This window comes from Salvelinus namaycush, chromosome 21 (assembly GCF_016432855.1).
Source record: "Salvelinus namaycush isolate Seneca chromosome 21, SaNama_1.0, whole genome shotgun sequence".
In the NCBI taxonomy this organism is placed as follows: domain Eukaryota; kingdom Metazoa; phylum Chordata; class Actinopteri; order Salmoniformes; family Salmonidae; genus Salvelinus; species Salvelinus namaycush.
The window spans coordinates 55,728,248-55,754,995 of NC_052327.1; the positions used below are offsets into that span (position 1 = coordinate 55,728,248).

The 26,748-nt window shown below is 43.5% G+C and overlaps 1 pseudogene; it reads left to right on the plus strand.

Moving 5' to 3' along the window:
- Positions 1-26,748, plus strand: part of LOC120066514 — a 70,040-nt pseudogene that overhangs the window by 4,704 nt on the left and 38,588 nt on the right.

Here is a 26,748-nt window from a genome sequence, read left to right on the forward strand (position 1 = left end):
TTAATTATTTCTCAATTATGCTTTAAGATACACATGTCAAATATGTGCCAAAAATCCTTCCTCCAAAGGTCCATTCTATGAATTATATTTTGTGTAAATCCCCCAAATCAGGTTATTACTGTGTCCTGGTTTCGTATGGAATCACTCATCAACCCGTGTGAATTGTTGGATAACAAACCCTGTAGATAATCCTGCATGTAATAAAGAACTGATATTTACCATCGTTAATCTATAGATAACCCACGACCCACTTCTTTATAGGAGCCTATTTACCATCGTTAGTCTATAGATAACCCACTACCCACTTCTTTATAGGAGCCTATTTACCATCGTTAGTCTATAGATAATCCACTACCCACTTCTTTATAGGAGCCTATTTACCATCGTTAGTCTATAGATAATCCACTACCCACTTCTTTATAGGAGCCTATTTACCATCGTTAGTCTATAGATAACCCACTACCCACTTCTTTATAGGAGCCTATTTACCATCGTTAGTCTATAGATAATCCACTACCCACTTCTTTATAGGAGCCTATTTACCATCGTTAGTCTATAGATAACCCACTACCCACTTCTTTATAGGAGCCTATTTACCATTGTTAGTCTATAGATAACCCACTACCCACTTCTTTATAGGAGCCTATTTACCATCGTTAGTCTATAGATAATCCACTACCCACTTCTTTATAGGAGCCTATTTACCATCGTTAGTCTATAGATAACCCACTACCCACTTCTTTATAGGAGCCTATTCACCATCGTTAGTCTATAGATAATCCACTACCCACTCCTTCATAGGAGCCTATTTACCATCGTTAGTCTATAGATAACCCACTACCCACTTCTTTATAGGAGCCTATTTACCATCGTTAGTCTATAGATAACTTACTACCCACTTCTTTATAGGAGCCTATTCACCATCGTTAGTCTATAGATAATCCACTACCCACTCCTTCATAGGAGCCTATTTACCATCGTTAGTCTATAGATAACCCACTACCCACTTCTCTATAGGAGCCTATTCACCATCGTTAGTCTATAGATAACCCACTACCCACTCCTTCATAGGAGCCTATTTACCATCGTTAGTCTATAGTTAATCCACTACCCACTTCTTTATAGGAGCCTATTTACCATCGTTAGTCTATAGATAATCCACTACCCACTTCTTTATAGGAGCCTATTCACCATCGTTAGTCTATAGATAACTTACTACCCACTTCTTTATAGGAGCCTATTTACCATCGTTAGTCTATAGATAACCCACTACCCACTTCTTTATAGGAGCCTATTCACCATCGTTAGTCTATAGATAACCCACTACCCACTCCTTCATAGGAGCCTATTTACCATCGTTAGTCTATAGTTAATCCACTACCCACTTCTTTATAGGAGCCTATTTACCATCGTTAGTCTATAGATAATCCACTACCCACTTCTTTATAGGAGCCTATTCACCATCGTTAGTCTATAGATAATCCACTACCCACTTCTTTATAGGAGCCTATTCACCATCGTTAGTCTATAGATAATCCACTACCCACTTCTTTATAGGAGCCTATTCACCATCGTTAGTCTATAGATAACTCACTACCCACTTCTTTATAGGAGCCTATTCACCATCGTTAGTCTATAGATAACCCACTACCCACTTCTTTATAGGAGCCTATTCACCATCGTTAGTCTATAGATAATCCACTTCTAAGAGATAGCTAACAGGAAGTGAGGTGCAACAATGTTTCACAGTCTTTATTTTCTAAGAGATAGCTAACAGGAAGTGAGATGCAACAATGTTTCACAGTCTTTATTTTCTAAGAGATAGATAACAGGAAGCGAGATGCAAAAATGTTTCACAGTCTTTATTTTCTAAGAGATAGATAACAGCAAGCAAAAAAAGTGCCACTAGATGATGATCATTTGTAAATGAAGTTTTAAAATAAGTTTGAAAGTTAATCTTGAAACGAGTGATGCTAACAAATGAGCAACAACATCCACCTTGAAGTTGATATCAGCTACTGCAGTCGCCACACTACTACAACACAAACTAGCTAGCATTACTAACTTAGCATGGGAAAACTACTGCTTGCATCACTGATGACTTTCTTTTGAACTCTCAGTAGTGATTGCAATTCAAAATTTGATTGGTTGAAAACACTGTCACTCCAAAATTCTGCTCTAATACAGTTAAATGGCAGGCACCTTCTCTCCAGCTAGCTAGATGTTTCTACCCAGAGACCACCCATGTTTCTACCCAGAGACCACCCAGAGACCACTGAATTTTTGTTTCTCTTCAGTATTAGCCCATCTCTTTCCAACACAAACTGAAGAGATGAAATCAGATCATTAAAATTATTGTAAAGAAGTAAAGATTTAAATTAAAATGTATTTAAAAATATATAAAAAAATATATAAATCCTTAGGCCTAGAAGGCCCTCACGGTTCCCCACTGGTTTTCACCACTGTTTCAGCAACATTCAACATATTGTGTGTGTGTGTGTGTTTCTGTGTTTCTGTGTGTGTGTGTTTGTGTGTGTGTGTCTACTGTACACTCTACATGACACAATATGCCATGTTACAACAATGCCCCCAAAACTATATTTTGAGATAATTACTCCAGTAAATCCCTACTGCTGTTTAGATAAATTACAGAATACCTACTTTTAACTCTTTATCTCCTAATCCTTAACTCAACATTCAACCACAGTTTGTAACGCCTACTTTTGGGTGTCAGGGAAAACGTATGTGAGAAAAAAGCACATTATTCTCTTTAGGAATGTAGTGGAGTACAAACATATAAATATTAAAGTACAGATACCCAAAGAAAATACTTAAGTACTACTTTAAAGTATTATTTTTACTTAAGTACTTTACACCACTGAGTAGTGGGTTGGCTGACTAGATACATTACACAACTGTTGCCTTAGAAACACTATCCACTTCTTTTCATTTGAACAACTTGAGAAACTGAAAGGGTTTAAATTGCTTAGCCTATATCTTTTACATTGTTTAGATTGAGTAGGTTCACATGCCTTCTTGGCTTCTTTATAAAGGCTTCCAGTGCTTGTGTCGTATTAGGAGTGTAAGCACTTTATCTGACTGACTGATAATGATTCTGGTTTATTATGGGACATGATTCTGGTTTATTATGGGACTGACTGGTAATGATTCTGGTTTATTATGGGACTGACTGATAATGATTCTGGTTTATTATGGGACATGATTCTGGTTTATTATGGGACATGATTCTGGTTTATTATGGGACTGACTGATAATGATTCTGGTTTATTATGGGACATGATTCTGGTTTATTATGGGACTGACTGGTAATGATTCTGGTTTATTATGGGACATGATTCTGGTTTATTATGGGACATGATTCTGGTTTATTATGGGACATGATTCTGGTTTATTATGGGACTGACTGGTAATGATTCTGGTTTATTATGGGACTGACTGATAATGATTCTGGTTTATTATGGGACATGATTCTGGTTTATTATGGGACTGACTGATAATGATTCTGGTTTATTATGGGACTGACAGGTAATGATTCTGGTTTATTATGGGACTGACAGGTAATGATTCTGGTTTATTATGGGACTGACTGATAATGATTCTGGTTTATTATGGGACTGACTGATAATGATTCTGGTGTATTATGGGACATGATTCTGGTTTATTATGGGACATGATTCTGGTTTATTATGGGACTAACTGATAATGATTCTGGATTATTATGGGACTGACTGAAGACAGACTGTCTGAAGTTGTATCATTTTCCATGTAAACATTAGTCATTGCGAAGTCACCTTCAGTCCAATTCCGTTAATCCCGTTAATTCCCCATATATCTCTCTATTATGCGAATACTTTGGAACTGATTTCCTGAATTAAAATCACTCTGCGCTGATTTGTTGGTCTTGTTGGTCTTAAAACAATGAAATGAAACTTTTTTGCTCTGAAAACTTGGGGGGAAATAAAATCACCCGCAGGCCAAATTAGGGTTGTCAGTTGGGGAACCCTGCTTTAGTTTAGGGACTATATTAGACTGACTCACTACTGGGATATCCTTCCGCCTGGCACAGAGCATGGTGGTTCACCAGACGTTCGCCTGCTGTTTCGACCCTCCCTCTCTCTCTCTCTCTCTCTCTCTCTCTCTCTCTCTCTCTCTCTCTCTCTCTCTCTCTCTCTCTCTCTCTCTCTCTCTCTCTCTCGCTCACTCACTCTCCCTTTCTCCCTCTCTCTCGCTCCTACTACCACACCTGCTGTCTTGACCTCTGAATGCTCGGCTATGAAAAGCCAACTGACATTTACTCCTGAGGTGGTGACCTGTTGCACCCTCTACAACCACTGTGATTATTATTATTTGACCCTGCTGGTCATCTGTGAACGTTTGAACATCTTCAGTTTCAAGTTCTAATGTCACATAGAAAAGTACAGTAAAATGCCTTTCTTCCAAGCTTCTACATCTGCATTACTTTGCTGTTTGGGGTTTTAGGCTGGGTTTCTATATAGCACTTTGTGTACAACAGAAACCCAGAAAGGATGTAAAAAGTGCTTTATTAAAAAAAAAGGATGTAAAAGGATGTAAAAAGGGCGTTATAAAAACATGTGATTGATTGATTGGTTATATTTTACATAAGGGTCTATAGAGTAACATAGATAGGGACTATGCCAGCTGGACACATACTACCTGGGTTATCCTCTTAGCAGTGTTATCAGCTAGTCAGAGTGACAGTGTTATCCCCTCAGCAGTGTTATCAGCTAGTCAGAGTGACAGTGTTATCCCCTCAGCAGTGTTATCAGCTAGTCAGAGTGACAGTGTTATCCCCTCAGCAGTGTTATCAGCTAGTCAGAGTGACAGTGTTATCCCCTCAGCAGTGTTATCAGCTAGTCAGAGTGACAGGGGGGGGTATAGGGGGTACTGTATAGTTCAGTTAGACAGGGGGGGTACAGGGGGTACTGTATAGTTCAGTTAGACAGGGGGGGTACAGGGGGTACTGTATAGTTCAGTTAGACAGGGGGTACTGTATAGTTCAGTTAGACAGGGGGGGGGTACAGGGGGTACTGTATAGTTCAGTTAGACAGGGGGTACTGTATAGTTTAGTTAGACAGGGGGGTGCCCCCACTACCACAGACATCAGGACGACACATATATAGACCACAGCATTAGCCTTCTACTCTGTCAACAACACTGTTATGAGCTCAGAGCCACACACACACACACACACACACACACACACACACACACACACACACACACACACACACACACACACACACACACACACACACACACACACACACACACACACACACACACACACACTCTCAGCCTATGGTCTGCTGCTCTGTTCATATACCTCGGTCTATGCAGTACGTAACGCTGCTACCAACCTGTCTGTTTCTCTGGAGTGCTGTTATTACAATGGATGGTAAAACCCAGAGATTACTCGACGGCAGGTGTCATTTTCCATCATGTCATAGTATCTCTTCCTTTCAAAAAGTATCTCTTCCTTTCAAGGAAGTTAGATCTGCCGTTGCAAGTCTGTGTTTTCTTGAATGACCTCAAGTTAAGTAACTGTCAATGTATCCCCAATACAACCCCCCCCCCCAATTAGGACAATAATTGATTGATTGTCTCTATGTGTTTCAGAGGACAACAACGGCTACCACCACCATCACCATGGCATCGACCTTGACGAGTATCCACACTCCCAACCTGACCCCTCAGAGGTAAACACAGACACACACACACACACACACACACACAGACACACACAGACACACAGACACACACACACACACACACACACACACACACAGACACACAGACACACACACACACACACAGACATACACACACACACACACACACACACACACACACACACACAAACACACACCACATTCTCCTGCAAGGGTTCAGTTCTCACTTCACTAGCACTGTGGATGTGGGGACACTTCACTAGCACTGTGGATGTGGGGACACTTCACTAGCACTGTGGATGTGGGGACACTTCACTAGCACTGTGGATGTGGGGACACTTCACTAGCACTGTGGATGTGGGGACACTTCACTAGCACTGTGGATGTGGGGACACTTCACTAGCACTGTGGATGTGGGGACACTTGACTAGCACTGTGGATGTGGGGACACTTCACTAGCACTGTGGATGTGGGGACACTTGACTAGCACTGTGGATGTGGGGACACTTCACTAGCACTGTGGATGTGGGGACACTTGACTAGCACTGTGGATGTGGGGACACTTCACTAGCACTGTGGATGTGGGGACACTTCACTAGCACTGTGGATGTGGGGACACTTCATTAGCACTGTGGATGTGGGGACACTTCACTAGCACTGTGGATGTGGGGACACTTCACTAGCACTGTGGATGTGGGGACACTTCACTAGCAATGTGGATGTGGGGACACTTGACTAACACTGTGGATGTGGGGACACTTCACTAGCACTGTGGATGTGGGGACACTTCACTAGCACTGTGGATGTGGGGACACTTCACTAGCACTGTGGATGTGGGGACACTTCTCTAGCACTGTGGATGTGGGGACACTTCACTAGCACTGTGGATGTGGGGACACTTCACTAGCACTGTGGATGTGGGGACACTTCTCTAGCACTGTGGATGTGGGGACACTTCACTAGCACTGTGGATGTGGGGACACTTCACTAGCACTGTGGATGTGGGGACACTTCTCTAGCACTGTGGATGTGGGGACACTTCACTAGCACTGTGGATGTGGGGACACTTCACTAGCACTGTGGATGTGGGGACACTTCACTAGCACTGTGGATGTGGGGACACTTCACTAGCACTGTGGATGTGGGGACACTTCACTAGCATTGAAATATCAATTGAAGAATGGGATCTTGAGTTGGAATATGGATTTATTTCTCCCGGGTGGCGCAGTGGTCTAGGGCACTGCATCGCAGTGCTAGCTGCGCCACCAGAGTCTCTGGGTTCGCGCCCAGGCTCTGTCGCAGCCGGCCGCAAACGGGAGGTCCGTGGGGCGACGCACAATTGGCATAGCGTCGTCCGGGTTAGGGAGGGTTTGGCCGGTAGGGATATCCTTGTCTCAGTATGTAAAATGTATGCACTCTACTGTAAGTCGCTCTGGATAAGAGCGTCTGCTAAATGACTAAAATGTAAAAATGTAAATGTATTTGACAGGTTGGTTGGTTGATTGATTATTGATTGATAGATTGATTGATTGAGTGGGATTTACACAATACATACACAGTACAGTTTGGTCTTAAAACAGCTGTTACATCTGCTGGGGTGTCATGGTAACAGTGTGTCCTCTCCTCTACACCAGTTGTTCACCATTCAGTGTTGTGTAGTGTGTAATTGTGCATATACCCCAATACAAGTCTATTCAATGCTGTGTTGCTTCTTCTTCTCCTTCCTGTGCTAGACCAGTTTGCATGTTATTGGGTTTATGCAAAATGTGTTAAGGTGCAGTCCTTTTATTTCCATAGTCTAATGGACTTTCCAACTCACTTGTTACATTTTCCGGTCCACAGTGTAAAACTTAAACATGTTGCCCTGACCAGTTTGAGTCAACCCCGGCAACAGGAAGTTGTGAATTTCATGATGTCTCTGGGGATGTTTGTGTTTATGAATGTCCTTCCTTCCTTTCTTCCCTTCCTGAAGTGTCATAGCAACACTGATTATCTCTTTCAGTGTACAGTAGTGGCTAAAAACACACCACCCCTTTAAACACCCCACCCCTTTAACCACCCCACCCCTTTAACCACCCCAACCCTTTAACCACCCCAACCCTTTAACCACCCCACCCCTTTAACCACCCCGCCCCTTTAACCACCCCACCCCTTTAACCATCCCGCCCCTTTAACTACCCCACCCCTTTAACCACCCCACCACTTTAACCACCCCTCCCCTTTAACCACCCCAACCCTTTAACCACCCCGCCCCTTTAACCACCCCACCCCTTTAACCACCCCGCCCCTTTAACCACCCCACCCCTTTAACCCACCACCCCTTTAACTACCCCACCCCTTTAACAACCCCAACCCTTTAACCACCCCACCCCTTTAACCACACCACCCCTTTAACCACCCCACCCCTTTAACCACCCCTCCCCTTTAACCACCCCACCCCTTTAACCACCCCACCCCTTTAACCCACCACCCCTTTAACCACACCACCCCTTTAACCACACCACCCCTTTAACCACACCACCCCTTTAACCACCCCACCCCTTTAACCACCCCACCCCTTTAACCACCCCACCCCTTTAACCACACCACCCCTTTAACCACCCCCCCCCTTTAACCCCCCCACCCCTTTAACCCACCACCCCTTTAACCCACCACCCCTTTAACCACCCCACCCCTTTAACCCCCCCCCCCCTTTAACCACCCCTCCCCTTTAACCACACCGCCCCTTTAACCACCCCGCCCCTTTAACCACCCCACCCCTTTAACTACACCACCCCTTTAACCACCCCTCCCCTTTAACCACACCGCCCCTTTAACCACCCCGCCCCTTTAACCACCCCACCCCTTTAACTACCCCACCCCTTTAACCACCCCGCCCCTTTAACCACCCCACCCCTTTAACTACCCCACCCCTTTAACCACACCACCCCTTTAACCCACCACCCCTTTAACCACACCACCCCTTTAACTACACCACCCCTTTAACCACCCCGCCCCTTTAACCACCCCACCCCTTTAACCACCCCTCCCCTTTAACCACCCCGCCCCTTTAACCACACCACCCCTTTAACCACCCCTCCCCTTTAACCCACCACCCCTTTAACCCACCACCACTCCTCTATGGCCAGGATGTGGCTAGATGTCTTGCCCTTAGTGGTCTTCAGGTTGTCCATAAGACTGTGTGTGTGTGTGTGTGTGTGTGTGTGTGTGTGTGTGTGTGTGTGTGTGTGTGTGTGTGTGTGTGTGTGTGTGTGTGTGTGTGTGTGTGTGTGTGTGTGTGTGTGTGTGTGTGTGTTTGTTTTTCCGTTTTGATAGATTTAATAAAGTTGTGTTGTTTGTTTAGTGTCATGTTACAGTCTTTACGCTAACCCGCAGCTGTCGGGTAAATAACCTAATCATCTCTGTGTGTATATGAGTTGACACACTACATCACTACCTGCTGTAATTGTTGTCAGTGTGCACTGGAGCATTCAGTGGTTATTTTGTGCCAGTCACAAAGGGTACAATAATGTGTTGTTAATTAATCCCCTTGGTGGGACAGAAGGCCATAGACTAGATCGGGATGCTGCTTGTCTGATCTATGTTTTAGATGCCAGACTTGGTGGGACAGAAGGCCATAGACTAGATCGGGATGCTGCTTGTCTGATCTATGTTTTAGATGCCAGACTTGGTGGGAGTACGATGTTGTTGTGTGTGAAATGAGAGCGTCAGCGCCAGAGAGTTCTCTTCCTGCTACTGGACCTGTGTGGCTGGCTATACCCTGATTCTCTATACTCCTCGTCATGGATTTCAATGGTTCAATTGGTGGGGGGGGGGGGGGACTTTCCACCATTGTTAAAGGAGAAGTTTACCCAAAATCCCAAAACGCCCAAGTGATTCCATACATTGAAACTAGTCCTCTCTCCCACTTTCTGTCCCTCTAGTGCTGTACTGAAACGGCTGCGAAAAGAGGTGAAGTGACTCATGACATTGCTGGATGCAGGCCTAGCTCTGCTCTGTTGCCAGTGAATTCATCATTTAGAAATCGGCAATGTGTGGAAAATCGGTTGTTTTATTGAATTAGCTATTTTTTTGCCAAAGTACTATCGGTTTTGAGTCAGGAAACGTGTACTTTTCTACCCAAAAACATTTGCGATTATTTTATCTCATTATTTCCTGTTGTAAGGACTGGGTGTCGGAGTGCGAAGTCAACCGCAGGAAAACAGATGTTAACAAATAAAACAAAAACAAAAATAACAAATGTTCCTTTTAATTCCTTTGAAATGTTCCAGACACGGGGGGAATGAAAGCAGTCCAGTAACCACGTAGACACGTAGTTCAAAACAAACGCCACGCTTACCAACTAACAATCCCGCACAAAGACCCGGGTGGGCCGGCTGACTGACAAGCCCAACTAATTACCAACAAATGAAAACAGGTGTAACCAATAAACACATAAGGAGGGGGAGAAAAGGATCAGTGGCAGCTAATAGGCCGGTGACGACGACCGCCGAGCGCCACCCGAACGGGAAGGAGAGCCTGCCTCGGTCGGAGTCGTGACACATGTAGCCGACTGGCACAGCAGTGGAGATGGGTAACAATTGAGCATGTGCGCTCCCTGCTACGTAGAAACGGCACGTTATGCCCTTATTCACAGATGCAAGTTTTTTTGTGAAGACAGCGTTTCACATCAGTTATACAATGTAAAAAAAACAACCTACAATATATATCTGACGACAAAATACTCGCGAGTGATGAAGAAAACTAATGGAGGGACTCTGATGGTGTTGTTGAACCGTATTTATTTCAGCCTGAGTGTTCAGATGGCTGGACCACAGCACCAACCCATCCCTGGTTCACCACAGACTGGTACTGCAGCAGTAGCTGGACCACAGCACCAACCCATCCCTGGTTCACCACAGACTGGTACTGCAGCAGTAGCTGGACCACAGCACCAACCCATCCCTGGTTCACCACAGACTGGTACTGCAGCAGTAGCTGGACCACAGGCCCCTCCCTGGTTCACCACAGACTGGTGCTACAGCAGTAGCTGGACCACAGGCCCCTCCCTGGTTCACCACAGACTGGTGCTGCAGCAGTAGCTGGACTACAGGCCCCTCCCTGGTTCACCACAGACTGGTACTGCAGCAGTAGCTGGACCACAGGCCCCTCCCTGGTTCACCACAGACTGGTACTGCAGCAGTAGCTGGACCACAGGCCCCTCCCTGGTTCACCACAGACTGGTGCTACAGCAGTAGCTGGACCACAGGCCCCTCCCTGGTTCACCACAGACTGGTGCTGCAGCAGTAGCTGGACCACAGGCCCCTCCCTGGTTCACCACAGACTGGTACTGCAGCAATAGCTGGACCAAAGGCCCAACCCCTCCCTGCCATAATATGGACTCGGTCTTTTACCAAATAGGGCTATCTTCTGTATACCACCCTTACCTTGTCACAACACAACTGATTGGCTCAAACGCATTAAGAAGGAAAGAAATTCCACAAATTAACTTTTAAGAAGGCACACCGTTTAATTGGAATGCATTCCAGGTGACTACCTCATGAAGCTGGTTGAGAGAATGCCAAGAATGTGCAAAGCTGTCACCAAGGCAAAAGGGTGGCTACTATGAAGAATTTGTTTAACACTTTTTTTTGGTTACTACATGATTCCATATGTGTTATTTCATAGTTTTGATGTCTTCACTATTATTCTACAATGTAGAAAATAGTGAAAAATTAAGAAAAACCCTTGAATGAGCAGGTATGTCCAAACTTTTGACTGGTATTGTGTATGTGACGCCATTGTTTTACTCCGTTGTCTTACTCCGTTGGTGCCCTAACTGTTAGAATGACGTAGCTGTCGTAAAACAACGATCCAACCCTGACTTCGTTCCTCCCCCATGATCTTTTAACTAGGACTTTTAGTGACAAGCGTCATGTGAGAAAATTAGGAAATGTTGATTTTATTTTGCCACATACTGTTAAAAGTGTACACTTGTGGAAGGTATTATGTGCACATTCTGCAAAGCATTCGAAAACCCTTCTGCTGTGGACCTTTGGGCGCGGAAACAATGAGATATGAACTAAAGTGTTCCTCATTAAAAATGAAAAACAGTTGTTTTGTTCTCACCTGTGATTATACAGTCAGGGTTAGGTGCAATAACATAATGTTATAAATGAGCTCTCTCTCTCTCTCTCTCTCTCTCTCTCTCTCTCTCTCTCTCTCTCTCTCTCTCTCTCTCTCTCTCTCTCTCTCTCTCTCTCTCTCTCTCTCTCTCTCTCTCTCTCTCTCTCTCTCTCTCTCTCTCTCTCTCTCTCACACACACACAATCACACTATGGTAGCCAAATATTACCCTGTGGTAGCCATATACTACCCTATGGTAGCAGTATAATACCCTATGGTAGATAGTAGTATGTTGTGGGTGGTGCCTGGGAAGGTTAGGAGGCTATTTTGCCAGGCAGTCCTAGCACAGCCCAGGGGTTAATATATGGGTACAGACAGCCTAGCCATGCCTCTGTATTGGGTGTACCAGTGTGTGTGTATGTGTCTGCACCATGTCTGTATGGGGTGAAACATGCAGCCCTGTGTATGGTGGGCCAGGCGTGTGTGTGTGTCCTATCCTCATGACCCTGTCTTATCCTCATGACCCTGTCTTTTCCTCATGACCCTGTCTTATCCTCCTGACCCTGTCCTATGACCCTGTCCGACCCTGTCTTATCCTTATGACCCTGTCTTATCCTTATGACCCTGTCTTATCCTTATGACCCTGTCCTATCCTCATGACCCTGTCTTATCCTCCTGACCCTGTCCTATCCTTATGACCCTGTCCTATCCTTATGACCCTGTCTTATCCTTATGACCCTGTCTTATCCTTATGACCCTGTCTTATCCTCATGACCCTGTCTTATCCTCCTGACCCTGTCCTATCCTCATGACCCTGTCTTATCCTTATGACCCTGTCCTATGACCCTGTCCGACCCTGTCTTATCCTTATGACCCTGTCTTATCCTCATGACCCTGTCTTATCCTTATGACCCTGTCTTATCCTTATGACCCTGTCCTATCCTCATGACCCTGTCCGACCCTGTCTTATCCTTATGACCCTGTATTATCCTTATGACCCTGTCTTATCCTTATGACCCTGTCCTATCCTCATGACCCTGTCTTATCCTTATGACCCTGTCCTATGACCCTGTCCGACCCTGTCTTATCCTTATGACCCTGTCTTATCCTTATGACCCTGTCCTATGACCCTGTCCGACCCTGTCTTATCCTTATGACCCTGTCTTATCCTTATGACCCTGTCCTATCCTCATGACCCTGTCTTATCCTCATGACCCTGTCTTATCCTCATGACCCTGTCTTATCCTCCTGATGCTGCCCTATCCTCATGATCCTGCCCTATCCTCATGACCCTGTCTTATTCTCATGGCCCTGTCTTATCCTCATGACCCTGTCCTAGCCCCTATCCTATCCTCATGACCCTGTCCTCATGACCCTGTCCTCATGGCCCTGTCTTATCCTCGTGACCCTGTCCTATCCTCATGACCCTGTCTTATCCTCATGGCCCTGTCTTATCCTCGTGACCCTGTCCTAGCCCCTATCCTGTCCTCATGACCCTATCCTATCCTCATGACCCTGTCTTATCCTCATGACCCTGTCTTATCCTCATGACCTAGTCCTATCCTCATGACCATGCCTTATCCTAAACTTCCTGTACTATCCTCATGACCCTGTCTTATCCTCATGACCCTGTCCTATCCTCATGGCCCTGTCTTATCCTCATGACCGTGTACTATCCTCATGACCCTGTCTTATCCTCATGACCCTGTACTATCCTCATGACCCTGTACTATCCTCATGACCATGCCCTATCCTCATGGCCCTGTCTTATCCTCATGACCCTGTCCTATCCTCATGACAGTGCTGCAGTGAAGTGTGTTGCTTCTTGTGTAGTGTAGGCCCATCCGCCCATCCCCCCTCACTGCCTCTCTCTCCTGCCTCTCTCAGTAGTGGTCAGGTTTCAGCATCATGTGACCAGTTTTTATGAGGATGTCTAATCAGTCTACCCTTCAACAGCATCTAATCGGCATTCTAAACCCTTCCTATTAGACCACTGTACTGCATTCTAAACCCTTCCTATTAGACCACTGTACTGCATTCTAAACCCCTTCCTATTAGACCACTGTACTGCATTCTAAAACCCTTCCTATTAGACCACTGTACTGCATTCTAAACCCTTCCTATTAGACCACTGTACTGCATTCTAAACCCTTCCTATTAGACCACTGTACTGCATTCTAAACCCTTCCTATTAGACCACTGCACTGCATTCTAAAACCTTCCTATTAGACCACTGTACTGCATTCTAAACCCTTCCTATTAGACCACTGTACTGCATTCTAAACCCTTCCTATTAGACCACTGTACAGCATTCTAAAACCCTTCCTATTAGACCACTGTACTGCATTCTAAACCCTTCCTATTAGACCACTGTACTGCATTCTAAAACCCTTCCTATTAGACCACTGTACTGCATTCTAAACCCTTCCTATTAGACCACTGTACTGCATTCTAAACCCTTCCTATTAGACCACTGTACTGCATTCTAAACCCTTCCTATTAGACCACTGTACTGCATTCTAAACCCTTCCTATTAGACCACTGTACTGCATTCTAAACCCTTCCTATTAGACCACTGTACTGCATTCTAAACCCTTCCTATTAGACCACTGTACTGCATTCTAAACCCTTCCTATGAGACCACTGTACTGCATTCTAAACCCTTCCTATTAGACCACTGTACTGCATTCTAAACCCTTCCTATTAGACCACTGTACTGCATTCTAAACCCTTCCTATTAGACCACTGTACTGTATTCTAAACCCTTCCTATTAGACCACTGTACTGCATTCTAAAACCCTTCCTATTAGACCACTGTACTGCATTCTAAACCCTTCCTATTAGACCACTGTACTGCATTCTAAACCCTTCCTATTAGACCACTGTACTGCATTCTAAACCCTTCCTATTAGACCACTGTACTGCATTCTAAACCCTTCCTATTAGACCACTGTACTGCATTCTAAACCCTTCCTATTAGACCACTGTACTGCATTCTAAAACCCTTCCTATTAGACCACTGTACTGCATTCTAAACCCTTCCTATTAGACCACTGTACTGCATTCTAAAGCCCTTACTATTAGATCACTGTACTGCATTCTAAAACCTTCCTATTAGACCACTGTACTGCATTCTAAACCCTTCCTATTAGACCACTGTACTGCATTCTAAACCCTTCCTATTAGACCACTGTACTGCATTCTAAACCCTTCCTATTAGACCACTGTACTGCATTCTAAAACCCTTCCTATTAGACCACTGTACTGCATTCTAAACCCTTCCTATTAGACCACTGTACTGCATTCTAAACCCTTCCTATTAGACCACTGTACTGCATTCTAAAACCCTTCCTATTAGACCACTGTACTGCATTCTAAACCCTTCCTATTAGACCACTGCACTGCATTCTAAACCCTTCATATTAGACCACTGTACTGCATTCTAAACCCTTCCTATTAGACCACTGTACTGCATTCTAAACCCTTCCTATTAGACCACTGTACTGCATTCTAAAACCCTTCCTATTAGACCACTGTACTGCATTCTAAAACCCTTCCTATTACACCACTGTACTGCATTCTAAACCCTTCCTATTAGACCACTGTACTGTATTCTAAAACCCTTCCTATTAGACCACTGTACTGCATTCTAAACCCTTCCTATTAGACCACTGTACTGCATTCTAAAACCCTTCCTATTAGACCACTGTACTGCATTCTAAACCCTTCCTATTAGAACACTGTACTGCATTCTAAAACCCTTCCTATTAGACCACTGTACTGCATTCTAAACCCTTCCTATTAGACCACTGTACTGCATTCTAAACCCTTCCTATTAGACCACTGTACTGCATTCTAAACCCTTCCTATTAGACCACTGTACTGCATTCTAAAACCCTTCCTATTAGACCACTGTACTGCATTCTAAAACCCTTCATATTAGACCACTGTACTGCATTCTAAAACCCTTCCTATTAGACCACTGTACTGCATTCTAAACCCTTCCTATTAGACCACTGTACTGCATTCTAAACCCTTCCTATTAGACCACTGTACTGCATTCTAAACCCTTCCTATTAGACCACTGTACTGCATTCTAAAACCCTTCCTATTAGACCACTGTACTGCATTCTAAACCCTTCCTATTAGACCACCGCACTGCATTCTAAACCCTTCCTATTAGACCACTGTACTGCATTCTAAACCCTTCCTATTAGACCACTGTACTGCATTCTAAAACCCTTCCTATTAGACCACTGTACTGCATTCTAAACCCTTCCTATTAGACCACTGTACTGCATTCTAAACCCTTCCTATTAGACCACTGTACTGCATTCTAAACCCTTCCTATTAGACCACTGTACTGCATTCTAAACCCTTCCTATTAGACCACTGTACTGCATTCTAAACCCTTCCTATTAGACCACTGTACTGCATTCTAAACCCTTCCTATTAGACCACTGTACTGCATTCTAAACCCTTCCTATTAGACCACTGCACTGCATTCTAAACCCTTCCTATTAGACCACTGTACTGCATTCTAAACCCTTCCTAATATAGACCACTGTACTGCATTCTAAAACCCTTCCTATTAGACCACTGTACTGCATTCTAAACCCTTCCTATTAGACCACTGTACTGCATTCTAAAACCCTTCCTATTAGACCACTGTACTGCATTCTAAACCCTTCCTATTAGACCACTGTACTGCATTCTAAAACCCTTCCTATTAGACCACTGTACTGCATTCTAAACCCTTCCTATTAGACCACTGTACTGCATTCTAAACCCTTCCTATTAGACCACTGTACTGCATTCTAAAACCCTTCCTATTAGACCACTGTACTGCATTCTAAACCCTTCCTATTAGACCACTGTACTGCATTCTAAACCCTTCCTATTAGACCACTGTACTGCATTCTAAACCCTTCCTATTAGACCACTGTACTGCATTCTAAACCCTTCCTATTAGACCACTGTACTGCATTCTAAAACCCTTCCTATTAGACCACTGTACTGCATTCTAAAACCCTTCCTATTAGACCACTGTACTGCATCCTAAACCCTTCCTATTAGACCACTGTACTGCATTCTAAACCCTTCCTATTAGACCACTGCTCCTAATCTAGACCACTGTACTGCATTCTAAAACCCTTCCTATTAGACCACTGTACTGCATTCTAAACCCTTCCTATTAGACCACTGTACTGCATTCTAAACCCTTCCTATTAGACCACTGTACTGCATTCTAAACCCTTCCTATTAGACCACTGTACTGCATTCTAAACCCTTCCTATTAGACCACTGTACTGCATTCTAAACCCTTCCTATTAGACCACTGTACTGCATTCTAAACCCTTCCTATTAGACCACTGTACTGCATTCTAAACCCTTCCTATTAGACCACTGTACTGCATTCTAAACCCTTCCTATTAGACCACTGTACTGCATTCTAAACCCTTCCTATTAGACCACTGTACTGCATTCTAAACCCTTCCTATTAGACCACTGTACTGCATTCTAAACCCTTCCTATTAGACCACTGTACTGCATTCTAAACCCTTCCTATTAGACCACTGTACTGCATTCTAAACCCTTCCTATTAGACCACTGTACTGCATTCTAAACCCTTCCTATTAGACCACTGTACTGCATTCTAAACCCTTCCTATTAGACCACTGTACTGCATTCTAAACCCTTCCTATTAGACCACTGTACTGCATTCTAAAACCCTTCCTATTAGACCACTGTACTGCATTCTAAACCCTTCCTATTAGACCACTGTACTGCATTCTAAAACCCTTCATATTAGACCACTGTACTGCATTCTAAAACCCTTCCTATTAGACCACTGTACTGCATTCTAAACCCTTCCTATTAGACCACTGTACTGCATTCTAAACCCTTCCTATTAGACCACTGTACTGCATTCTAAACCCTTCCTATTAGACCACTGTACTGCATTCTAAAACCCTTCCTATTAGACCACTGTACTGCATTCTAAACCCTTCCTATTAGACCACCGCACTGCATTCTAAACCCTTCCTATTAGACCACTGTACTGCATTCTAAACCCTTCCTATTAGACCACTGTACTGCATTCTAAAACCCTTCCTATTAGACCACTGTACTGCATTCTAAACCCTTCCTATTAGACCACTGTACTGCATTCTAAACCCTTCCTATTAGACCACTGTACTGCATTCTAAACCCTTCCTATTAGACCACTGTACTGCATTCTAAACCCTTCCTATTAGACCACTGTACTGCATTCTAAACCCTTCCTATTAGACCACTGTACTGCATTCTAAACCCTTCCTATTAGACCACTGCACTGCATTCTAAACCCTTCCTATTAGACCACTGTACTGCATTCTAAACCCTTCCTAATATAGACCACTGTACTGCATTCTAAAACCCTTCCTATTAGACCACTGTACTGCATTCTAAACCCTTCCTATTAGACCACTGCACTGCATTCTAAACCCTTCCTATTAGACCACTGTACTGCATTCTAAACCCTTCCTATTAGACCACTGTACTGCATTCTAAAACCCTTCCTATTAGACCACTGTACTGCATTCTAAACCCTTCCTATTAGACCACTGTACTGCATTCTAAACCCTTCCTATTAGACCACTGTACAGCATTCTAAAACCCTTCCTATTAGACCACTGTACTGCATTCTAAACCCTTCCTATTAGACCACTGTACTGCATTCTAAAACCCTTCCTATTAGACCACTGTACTGCATTCTAAACCCTTCCTATTAGACCACTGTACTGCATTCTAAACCCTTCCTATTAGACCACTGTACTGCATTCTAAACCCTTCCTATTAGACCACTGTACTGCATTCTAAACCCTTCCTATTAGACCACTGTACTGCATTCTAAACCCTTCCTATTAGACCACTGTACTGCATTCTAAACCCTTCCTATTAGACCACTGTACTGCATTCTAAACCCTTCCTATTAGACCACTGTACTGCATTCTAAACCCTTCCTATTAGACCACTGTACTGTATTCTAAACCCTTCCTATTAGACCACTGTACTGCATTCTAAAACCCTTCCTATTAGACCACTGTACTGCATTCTAAACCCTTCCTATTAGACCACTGTACTGCATTCTAAACCCTTCCTATTAGACCACTGTACTGCATTCTAAACCCTTCCTATTAGACCACTGTACTGCATTCTAAACCCTTCCTATTAGACCACTGTACTGCATTCTAAAACCCTTCCTATTAGACCACTGTACTGCATTCTAAACCCTTCCTATTAGACCACTGTACTGCATTCTAAACCCTTCCTATTAGACCACTGTACTGCATTCTAAACCCTTCCTATTAGACCACTGTACTGCATTCTAAACCCTTCCTATTAGACCACTGTACTGCATTCTAAACCCTTCCTATTAGACCACTGTACTGCATTCTAAACCCTTCCTATTAGACCACTGTACTGCATTCTAAACCCTTCCTATTAGACCACTGTACTGCATTCTAAACCCTTCCTATTAGACCACTGTACAGCATTCTAAAACCCTTCCTATTAGACCACTGTACTGCATTCTAAACCCTTCCTATTAGACCACTGTACTGCATTCTAAAACCCTTCCTATTAGACCACTACTGCATTCTAAAACCCTTCCTATTAGACCACTGTACTGTATTCTAAACCCTTCCTATTAGACCACTGTACTGCATTCTAAACCCTTCCTATTAGACCACTGTACTGCATTCTAAAACCCTTCCTATTAGACCACTACTGCATTCTAAAACCCTTCCTATTAGACCACTGTACTGCATTCTAAAACCCTTCCTATTAGACCACTGTACTGCATTCTAAACCCTTCCTATTAGACCACTGTACTGCATTCTAAACCCTTCCTATTAGACCACTGTACTGCATTCTAAACCCTTCCTATTAGACCACTGTACTGCATTCTAAACCCTTCCTATTAGACCACTGTACTGCATTCTAAACCCTTCCTATTAGACCACTGTACTGCATTCTAAACCCTTCCTATTAGACCACTGTACTGCATTCTAAACCCTTCCTATGAGACCACTGTACTGCATTCTAAAACCCTTCCTATTAGACCACTGTACTGCATTCTAAACCCTTCCTATTAGACCACTGTACTGCATTCTAAACCCTTCCTATTAGACCACTGTACTGTATTCTAAACCCTTCCTATTAGACCAGTGTACTGCATTCTAAAACCCTTCCTATTAGACCACTGTACTGCATTCTAAACCCTTCCTATTAGACCACTGTACTGCATTCTAAACCCTTCCTATTAGACCACTGTACTGCATTCTAAACCCTTCCTATTAGACCACTGTACTGCATTCTAAACCCTTCCTATTAGACCACTGTACTGCATTCTAAACCCTTCCTATTAGACCACTGTACTGCATTCTAAACCCTTCCTATTAGACCACTGTACTGCATTCTAAACCCTTCCTATTAGATCACTGTACTGCATTCTAAACCCTTCCTATTAGACCACTGTACTGCATTCTAAACCCTTCCTATTAGACCACTGTACTGCATTCTAAACCCTTCCTATTAGACCACTGCACTGCATTCTAAACCCTTCCTATTAGACCACTGCACTGCATTCTAAACCCGTCCTATTAGACCACTGTACTGCATTCTAAACCCTTCCTATTAGACCACTGTACTGCATTCTAAAACCCTTCCTATGAGACCACTGTACTGCATTCTAAAACCCTTCCTATTAGACCACTGCACTGCATTCTAAAACCCTTCCTATTAGACCACTGCACTGCATTCTAAACCCTTCCTATTAGACCACTGTACTGCATTCTAAACCCTTCCTATTAGACCACTGTACTGCATTCTAAAACCCTTCCTATTAGACCACTGTACTGCATTCTAAAACCCTTCCTATTAGACCACTGTACTGCATTCTAAAACCCTTCCTATTAGACCACTGTACTGCATTCTAAAACCCTTCCTATTAGACCACTGTACTGCATTCTAAACCCTTCCTATTAGACCACTGCACTGCATTCTAAACCCTTCCTATTAGACCACTGCACTGCATTCTAAACCCTTCCTATTAGACCACTGTAATGCATTCTAAACCCTTCCTATTAGACCACTGTACTGCATTCTAAACCCTTCCTATTAGACCACTGCACTGCATTCTAAACCCTTCCTATTAGACCACTGTACTGCATTCTAAACCCTTCCTATTAGACCACTGTACTGCATTCTAAACCCTTCCTATTAGACCACTGTACTGCATTCTAAACCCTTCCTATTAGACCACTGTACTGCATTCTAAACCCCTCCTATTAGACCACTGCACTGCATTCTAAACCCTTCCTATTAGACCACTGTACTGCATTCTAAACCCTTCCTATTAGACCACTGTACTGCATTCTAAACCCTTCCTATTAGACCACTGTACTGCATTCTAAACCCTTCCTATTAGACCACTGCACTGCATTCTAAACCCTTCCTATTAGACCACTGTACTGCATTCTAAACCCTTCCTATTAGACCACTGTACTGCATTCTAAACCCTTCCTATTAGACCACTGTACTGCATTCTAAACCCTTCCTATTAGACCACTGTACTGCATTCTAAACCCTTCCTATTAGACCACTGTACTGCATTCTAAACCCTTCCTATTAGACCACTGTACTGCATTCTAAACCCTTCCTATTAGACCACTGTACTGCATTCTAAAACCCTTCCTATTAGACCACTGTACTGCATTCTAAACCCTTCCTATTAGACCACTGTACTGCATTCTAAACCCTTCCTATTAGACCACTGCACTGCATTCTAAACCCTTCCTATTAGACCACTGCACTGCATTCTAAACCCGTCCTATTAGACCACTGTACTGCATTCTAAACCCTTCCTATTAGACCACTGTACTGCATTCTAAAACCCTTCCTATGAGACCACTGTACTGCATTCTAAAACCCTTCCTATTAGACCACTGCACTGCATTCTAAAACCCTTCCTATTAGACCACTGCACTGCATTCTAAACCCTTCCTATTAGACCACTGTACTGCATTCTAAACCCTTCCTATTAGACCACTGTACTGCATTCTAAAACCCTTCCTATTAGACCACTGTACTGCATTCTAAAACCCTTCCTATTAGACCACTGTACTGCATTCTAAAACCCTTCCTATTAGACCACTGTACTGCATTCTAAAACCCTTCCTATTAGACCACTGTACTGCATTCTAAACCCTTCCTATTAGACCACTGCACTGCATTCTAAACCCTTCCTATTAGACCACTGCACTGCATTCTAAACCCTTCCTATTAGACCACTGTAATGCATTCTAAACCCTTCCTATTAGACCACTGTACTGCATTCTAAACCCTTCCTATTAGACCACTGCACTGCATTCTAAACCCTTCCTATTAGACCACTGTACTGCATTCTAAACCCTTCCTATTAGACCACTGTACTGCATTCTAAACCCTTCCTATTAGACCACTGTACTGCATTCTAAACCCTTCCTATTAGACCACTGTACTGCATTCTAAACCCCTCCTATTAGACCACTGCACTGCATTCTAAACCCTTCCTATTAGACCACTGTACTGCATTCTAAACCCTTCCTATTAGACCACTGTACTGCATTCTAAACCCTTCCTATTAGACCACTGTACTGCATTCTAAACCCTTCCTATTAGACCACTGCACTGCATTCTAAACCCTTCCTATTAGACCACTGTACTGCATTCTAAACCCTTCCTATTAGACCACTGTACTGCATTCTAAACCCTTCCTATTAGACCACTGTACTGCATTCTAAACCCTTCCTATTAGACCACTGTACTGCATTCTAAACCCTTCCTATTAGACCACTGTACTGCATTCTAAACCCTTCCTATTAGACCACTGTACTGCATTCTAAACCCTTCCTATTAGACCACTGTACTGCATTCTAAACCCTTCCTATTAGACCACTGCACTGCATTCTAAACCCTTCCTATTAGACCACTGTACTGCATTCTAAACCCTTCCTATTAGACCACTGTACTGCATTCTAAAACCCTTCCGTGTTTGACTCTTACTTTACTGAAAGCTCCAATGCAGACATTTTTTATCTCATTATCAAATCATGTCTGGGTAACAATTAAGTACCTTACTGTGATTGTTTGCAATGATCAAAAATAGCTTCTTTGCATAGAGCAAATTCTCAAGCAAGAATTTTGCTGGGACTGTCTGATAAGGATTTGAGTGGGGAGGGGACAACTGAAAACTAGCTGTTATTGGCAGAGAGGTTTTAAACGCGCTTTCCTATTGGTCTATTAACTAATTTACCGCCTGGTGATGTCACAAGGCAGCCCAAAGCTCCATCCCACCAAAACAGGCTGACATTTCAGGTGGTCTTTTCAAACAGCTCTTACACTAAAAGGACATTATCCTCATTGTCACAATTTCAGTATTATTCCAACCTCATAGTGTAGACATATATATATATACAAAACAGGTAAATCACGTTTCTGACTGCACTGGGCTTGTAATGTTATCTGCTATAAGGGCACAGGGCGAGACCCAGACACGAGAGGCAGATGGTTCGAGTCTCTGATATGTATTATAATCCAAGGGGCAGGCAAGAGAATGGTCGTGGACAGGCAAAAGATAATCAACAAGGTCAGAGTCCAGGAGATACAGAGTGGCAGGCAGGCTCGTGGTCAGGGCAGGCAGTATGAGCAGGCAGGCGGGTTCAGAGTCAAGGCAGGCAAGGGTCAAAATCGGGAGGACTATCAAACAGAGATAAGGGGAAAAGCAGGAGCACGGGGAAAAACACGCTGGTTGACTTGACGAGACAAACAGGCAACAGACGAACAGGGAACACAGGAATAAATACCCAGGGACTAATAGAGGAAACGGGTGACACCTGGAGGTGGGTGGAGACAATCACAAAGACAGGTGAAACAGATCAGGGCGAGACAATCTGCCTTTAAGTGATAAAGTCTTAAAACACCGTAGAAAGGGTTGTATAAAGTTGTAAATACATTTAGATTTGATATTTCAGAGTGAGATTTTTTTCTAGTTTAAGAAACCTATCACTTCAGAATAGGTTTTGTACAGTCTTCCAATGAGCAGTATGGTTATCTAATAGCTTCTACACTTTTAGGAAAAAAAAGGAGTTATCTAGAACCTAAAAGGGTTCTTTGGCGGTCCCCATAGGAGATGCATTTGAAGAACCCTTTTCAGTTCCAGGTAGAACCCTTTGGGTTCCAGGTAGAACCCGTTGGGTTCTAGGTAGAATCATTTTGGGTTCCATGTAGAACCCTTTTCACAGAGGGTTTTACATGGAACACAAAATAGTTTAGTTCTACCTAGAACCAAAAAGGGTTACCCTATTGGGGACAACCTAACCCTTTTGGAACCCCTTTTTTCTAAGAGTGTGTGCGATCCAGTGGTTTCCCTCATCTTTACAGGGAGTTAACATTAGGCCTACCGCTCATCATCTCATCAGAGGGGAAATTACATATCCTTACTACTTTGAAGAAAAAAAGAGAACTGACTTTTACCGTAATTCCTCACTAACCCTGTTTAACCTTCCCTGGTGCCCGAATTAGCTCCTCTAAGCATTTATCTGAGCTACCCACTAGAACAGCCCAGAGACCCATGACAGGGAGGCCCAGCCTATGTTATCCATGGCACCATGTTATCCACGGCAGGGAGGAAGCTGTCTTTGAGACCGAGACAGCGTTAGTTACAACAGCTCTCTCTCTTTCTCTCATTTCCAGTAATTATAGATTACACATATGGAATCCCTATGTATGTTCTGTACACTGCAACCCTCCCCTCCGCAGTCAGGGCGTGTTAGCATAGACCCATGGTCTACATCTGAATTAAAGAGGATATATGTAGAACATGGTGAAGCCTACGTACAGTATAATATATTTTTGGTTCCAGGTAGAACTCTTTTGGGTACCATGTAGAGCCGTCTGTGAAAACTCTGGAACGGGTTCTACCTGGAACCGAAAGGGGTTCTTCAAAAGGTTCTCCTATGTGGACAGATTCTAGATAGCACCTTTTTGTCTGTACCATATTGATTTCCACCTTGCAGATCTGCAAACATTGAAGGGTTAGGGCCAAGGGAAAAAGTGAATATAGGGAACAAATTGGTTTCTTCACCAGCGTATGGTTTGTTGACAGTCCTCAGGGTTCATCTGTAGATTACATGACACATTGGCCCAGTCAATTACAGAAACATGTGTCTGATGTTATCATGCTATGGCTGTCTGTACTTTGTTCTCTGGTGTTGTTTTCAGGTCTTAAGGTGCTTTGTATTGATTTTGGTTGAACGGTGAATAGCCATAGTGTATGTGTTCATTGTGTACTATAGTGTCCGATATAGGCTCCTTGGTTTGCTTTGTCAGCAGCATGTATCTCCGAATGTTGTCAGGCAGAGATGTCAGTGAGTCATAGGATCTAGGGGTTATTTTGCAGTGCTCAACCTGCTTCATGTTTTTTCTCCAAGAAAACAAAATGGCTTTCTGTTTTGATGCCCTTTTGGGATCCTCTGCTTTCTATCATCAGGGGAATGTAGTGAATGGATGTTTCATGTATAGATTTAAAAAAAAATTATGCATTGAGGAAATCAGAGAAGTCGCAATCCATTTGTCATACCTCTATACTCTCACAGTTCTGTATTCTCTTCATTCTGTACATTAAGATGCTCCCTGGCGTCTTAGCTACATTCTGCCCCTGTTATGACATCACTTCCTGGTGTTGTGAGGTCACTTCCTCCCCTGGTGTTGAAACAAAGAGCTGTTATTGGTCGACTTGTGTTGCACTGCGTCAGACATGCCACGTCATCGACTGTGCACTCTGGCATCAGTTCATTTGGAAAATAGGACCCCTTGACTTTTTCCACATTTCGTTACGTTACAGCCTTATTCTAAAATTGATTAAATTGTTGTTTTCCTCATCAATCTACACACAATACCCCATAATGACAAAGCAAAAACTGTTTTTTAGAAGTGTTTGCAAATTTAAGAATGATGGAGACCACTGTGTTCTTGGGGACCTAAAATGCTTCAGAAATGTTTTGGTACCCTTCTCCAGATCTGTGCCTCGACACAATCCTGTCATGGAGCTCTACGGACAATTCCTTCAACCTCATGGCTTTGGTTTTTGCTCTGACATGCAGTGTCAACTGTGGGACCTTATATAGACAGGGGTGTGCCTTTCCAAATCATGTCCAATCAATTGAATTTACCACAGTTGGACTCCAATCAAGTTGTAGAATCATCTCAAGGATGATCAATGGAAACAGGATGCACCTGAGCTCAATTTCGAGTCACATAGCAAAGGGTCTAAATACTTACGTAAATAAGGTATGGAGTATTGAGCGTATATTGATGAGGAAAAACATGTATTTCGTCAATTTTAGAATAAGGCTGTAACGTAACAAAATGTGGAAAAAGTGAAGGGGTCTGACTACTTTCTGAATGCACCGTATGATGTGGTCAGCTGATATGTTAAATACCTATCCAGCCATTGTAAGATCTGACATGTGTCTACAATGTAGTCTGGCAGGAACCCAACCATTACATTAGTGGGTTACTGGCAGACAGGAGGCTCTGTTGCTGATATGCTGACGTCATCCAGGAGCCTCCTCTGCTCTCTCTCGCTCTCCCCCTCTCTCTCCCTCCTCTGCTCTGCTTTCTCTCTCTCTCCTCTGCTCTGCTCTCTCTCGCTCTCCCCCTCTCTCCCTGCTCTGCTTTCTCTCTCTCTCTCTCCTCTGCTCTGCTCTCTCTCGCTCTCCCCCTCTCTCCCTCCTCTGCTCTGCTTTCTCTCTCTCTCTCTCCTCTCGCTGGCTCTCTCTCTCCTCTGCTCTCTCTCCTCCCTCTTTCCTCTGGATGTCTGATCAAGTGTGGGCTTGTCCTGGGCTGCA